This window comes from Rhincodon typus, chromosome 10 (assembly GCF_021869965.1).
Source record: "Rhincodon typus isolate 14 chromosome 10, sRhiTyp1.1, whole genome shotgun sequence".
In the NCBI taxonomy this organism is placed as follows: domain Eukaryota; kingdom Metazoa; phylum Chordata; class Chondrichthyes; order Orectolobiformes; family Rhincodontidae; genus Rhincodon; species Rhincodon typus.
Genome location: NC_063341.1, coordinates 80389362 through 80394363, shown reverse-complemented (window position 1 = coordinate 80394363; position 5002 = coordinate 80389362). Strand labels below are relative to the sequence as shown.

General features: G+C 46.7%; 1 protein-coding gene across 1 annotated transcript in view; it reads right to left on the bottom strand.

Moving 5' to 3' along the window:
• Positions 1-5002, bottom strand: part of LOC125484146 (collagen alpha-1(XI) chain-like) — a 90234-nt gene that overhangs the window by 79807 nt on the left and 5425 nt on the right. The gene's annotated exons all lie outside the window — the stretch shown is intronic.

Below are 5002 nucleotides of genomic sequence, written 5' to 3'. Positions count from 1 at the left end.
CCCTCCGACAGTGCGGCACTCCCTCAGCACTGACCCTCCGACAGTACGGCACTCCCTCAGCACTGACCCTCCGACAGTGCGGCACTGACCCTCCGACAGTGCGGCGCTCCCTCAGCACTGACTCTCTGACAGTGCGGCGCTCCCTCAGCACTGACCCTCCGACAGTGCGGCACTCCCTCAGCACTGACCCTCCGACAGTGCGGCACTCCCTCAGCACTGACCCTCCGACAGTGCGGCACTCCCTCAGCACTGACTCTCTGACAGTGCGGCGCTCCCTCAGCACTGACCCTCCCACGGTGCGGCGCTCCCTCAGCACTTCATAAGATGCCAGGAACTATAGATATATGGGAACACCACCCCCTCCAAGTTCCCCTCCAAGCCACTCACCATCCTGACTTGGAAATATATCCCCGTTCCTTCAGTGTCACTGGGTCAAAATCCTGCAATTCCCTCCCTCAGGACATTGTGGGTCAACCCACAGCACACGGGCTGCAGCAGTTCATGAAGGCAGCTCACCCCCACCTTCTCAAGGGGCAACTAGGGACAGGCAAGAAATACTGGGCCCAGCCAGTGCTGCCCATGTCCCATGAATGAGTAAAAAGATGTTTAGCCTTTGCATTTCATTATTCACTGAGACTGAACTGACCCAGCCTGGATTACCGAGTAGAGGAAACTACGCTTTAGTTTATCACTAAGTTACCAAACTCATTTGCAGAGCCAGTGCAGACATGATGGATAGAATGCCAGTTTTGCACTATTCTCTCAAACTCTGGTACAAGTCCCATCAGAGGAATTGGGTTCAGTTCTGGGCCTTGCTCCTCAGGAAGGGGAGACTGGCCTTGGAGGGGGTAGAGCAGATTCACCAGAATGATCCTGGGGAAGAAAGGGTTACGTGATGAGGCCGGGTTGTATCCACCGGACTGTAATCCCCCGAATATCGAAGATTAAAGGGTGATCCCATAGAGATCACTCAGATGTTGGAAGGAGCTGATTTGTCAATGAAGAGAGTTGGGGAAGAGTCCAGAACAAGGAGCAGAACATTCCAATCTGAGCCAGGCCATTCAGGGGGCCGGCAGGAAACACTCCCTTGTATGGAGAGGTGGGAGCGGAGGGGACATCTGGAATGGTCTCCCTCAGGAAAGGTGTAGATTCTGGGGTTTGTTAGATTCTGGACCTAAGGCATGTGAATGGAGTTAAGGCATATGCCCACCATGATTTACTTCAATGTCGGGATAGGTTTGTGGGGCTGAATGTCCTCCTTTGCTTATAATTGATTAAACTGATTTAGTCCGTTCCTGTCAAACTTACGTTCTGTCCTGTAACTCATTTACCTGGACACTCCCGGCTCAGAGTCTAATGCTCGAGCTCAGCCACTTGCTGGATTACAGTTTTCAACTTTTCACAGAAACATTGCAATCCTGGAGTGAGACTGTTTAAAATCAGTTTTACAATGTTCGCATCAAAGGATAGCATTGGGAGTAATAAATGCTGAAGTTATTAACTTTATCGAGAATTGATGTGGGCACTTTCCAAGTTTTGATTCTCTATTGTTAACGGGATGTGCTAGCAGGAACTAGGAGGCGGCCATTCAGACCCTCTTCACTGGCTCCACCATTCAATGTGATTGTGATTGATCTGTAGCCCACCTGCCATTGCTCTATATCCTTACTGCCCCTTGTCTGATCAAAATGATAACAAATACTGATTTAATCATTCTAAATCAGCTACAGGATCTACTTTGTTTGGGAGAGAATGCCACATTTTTGCTCTGTTTGGGTGAGCCAAGCTGTTCTTCCTTATGCAGAGGGTCTTGGAAATCTACACGTTGCCCCTCCCTCCATCCCGTCAGATACTGACAGGCTGGAGTGGAGGGAGCCCTGATAAAAATGTGAAACTGTGATTGCACACTGGCTCGGGCGAACACTGATGAGGTGCGTGAATGAAGTTAAAGTACAGATAAGCCTCAACCCCAGTAAATGCAGAGAAAAATTCAAGGGAGGGCCTGAAAGTTGGAGCATTGGACTCCAGTAACCAACTACTGAGGCTTATTCAGAGCAACAAATCCTCCTTTGTATTCTTTTTAAAGAAACCATTCATCAAATTAATCAGCCCCAGGTGAGGCACAGCAACAAAAACATAACTGAACAGTCAACTGAAACTTCAAAAACTAGTACAGGAACCTGTAAAACTGAATGGAAGATAATATTACCTGGGGTGCTAATGTACCCCAGAAATCCTCCTTTCTGTGCAGAATTTAATGGCTTGTCTAATTGTCTATAAAGCACAACAGAGTGTTAACTAGAGCGACACATATCTTGAAAACAAGGTGCAGTTTATTGCATGATCACAGTCGGTACAATCAGTAAGAACTAGTTTGGCCTAATGACACTATCAAGAGCCAGAGGTGACATGTATGTTACCAGTGGGCAGAACTTGATGCAACTTCACCATTAACTCTTTCTGAACCATTACCTTTTCCAGCCTCTCCTCCATGCTCCCCGCCCCCCCACAAATGACATCACAGGTAAACTGAATGTTCATTGGTTGGTGATAGCTACTAACTGACTATCTGTTATACAGTACACCACTTGCACATTGAAGTTAAATAGGAGAAATGTTGACAGGCTACAACAAAAAGACCAGTACGAAACGTTTTAAAAATCAAATTAAGAACTGAGTGATGAAAACAGAGATGCCGGGCCAGGCGATGTGTTGTACCTGTATGATGGGAGAGCTGGTGGGCCCCACTGTGGGTCATAGTGACCATGTCTGGAGCAAGTGCTGATTGTTTGAGGAACTCTGGCTGAGAGTTGACGAGCCGGAGTCTGAGATGCAAACACTGTGACACATCAGGGAGAGGGAGATGTATATGGACACTGTGTTTCAGCAGGCAGTCACACCCCTTAGATGAACTACCCCAAATTTGGTCATTGGTCAGGGACAGAGTCATCAAGTCATATAGATGTGCAGAAGCAGACCCTTCAGCCCAACTCATCCATGCTGACCAGGTATCCTAAATTGTTCTAGTCCTATTTGCCAGTGTTTGGTCCATATCGCTCTAAACCCTTCCTGTTGACCTTGCTTTCTGTGTGTCTACTTTGCAGCTGTAACTTTGTATTCCTCGCTCTGTTCCATCACCTATGATCTTTGTGTGGTATGATCTGCCTGTACTGCACGCAAAACCAAACTTTTCACTGTACCTAGGTACATGTGACAATAATAAATCAAATCAAATCAATATTCACATATCCATTCAGATGCCTTTTAACTTTGTCTCCTGCTCTGTCCCTTTCCTCCCATTTAAAGTATCGTTTCTGATTATTTTAAACGGTTCCAAAAACAATGCAAGTCGTACAAAAACAGTAATTACTGCTCCAAGAAAGCAATCCGCTCCAGCATTGAAAAAATCTCAAACAAAACAGCCGCTCTTACAGCTGCAATCCTCTCCCATCCACCATTTTGGATTGTGACTATGAGCGAGGCAGGTAGAGGGGTCCAGGAGGTAGTGCTGAAGGAGCCTCAGCTTATCTAACAGGTTTGAAATTCCTGCTCCCTGTGTGAATGAGAATGGGGACTGTAGGGAGGATGAGAAAACTGACCATAGCGCGATGGGACAGGGAGCCATTCAACAGGGGGGAGAAAAGGGAAATGTAGCTGTAATCAGGGGATAGTACAGTCAGGGAAATAGACACTGCTCTCTGTGGCCAGGATACAGAGTCCCGAAGGCTGTGTTGCCTAGTGCCCGGGGTCAGGAACTCTTGTCTGGGCTGCAAAGGAACTGGGGATGGGAGAGTAAAGATCCAGTTGTCACAGATCACATAGGTATCAGCGATACAGGTAGAAAGAGGAAAGAGGTTCTCCTGAGGGAATATGAGAAGCTAGGGACTCAATTAAAAAACAGAACCAAATAGGTAATAACTTCTCAATTACTACCTGAGCCATGAGCTAATAGGCACAGGGTCAACAAGATAAAAGAGGTAAACACATGGCTCAGAGAATGATATGGGAGAAACGGGCTTGAATTCAGGACAGATTATCCCCAGTACTGGGGAAGGAGGGAGCTGTTCCAATAGGACAGGCTCCACCTGAATCATGCTGGGACCAGAGTCCTGGGGAATCACATAACTAGGGCCAGAGATAGAGCTTTCAACTAAACATTGGTTGGCAGGGTGGGCTTCAACTGCATGGAAAATTGTGGAAAGAGTAAAAGTGGGTGAGATGGACTTGGCAGAGGTTATTAAAGTTTCCAGAACAAGTAATAGGACAGAAAGTATGGAAAGGGTCAGGATTCTAACTTCAGGCACAACAGAGAAAGGGGACAATATGAGAAAGGGGGCAGTCAATGCAGGACTGAGGGTGTTGTACTAAAATGCACTCAGTATATGAAACAAGGTAAATGAGTTTGGAGCACAGATTGAAATTGGTGGGTATGAGGTTGTGGGTATCACAGAGATGTGGCTGCAAGGGGACCAGGGCTGGGAACTAAAGATCCAAGGGTACAAGTCCTATTGAAAAGACAGGCTGATGGGCAGAGGGGGCGGGGTTGCCTTGTTAGTAAGAAATGAAATTAAATCGATAGAAAGAAGTGATATAGGGTTAGAAGGTGTAGAATCTGTGTAGGTAGAGTTGAGGAACCACAAAGGGAAACAGACCCTGATGGGAGTGTGTGAAGGCCTCCTTGCAGCAGTCAGGATGTGGGGAGGAAAATAAATCAGGAGATCGAAAAGGCATGTAAGAAAGGCACTATTACAGTAATGATAGGGACTTCAATGTGTGGATGGAGTGTTAAAGTCAGGTTGGTATTGGGTCTCAAGGAAAGGAATTTGCAGAATATCCACAAGATGTTTTGTTTTGGAGCAGCTTGTGGTAGAGCCCACTAGGGAACAGGCAATTCTGGATTTGGTGATGTTTAACGAGACTTAATTAGGGAGCTGAAGGTGAAGGAACCCCGAGGGGACAGTGACCATAATATGATAGAATTCACCCTGCAGTGTGAGTGGGA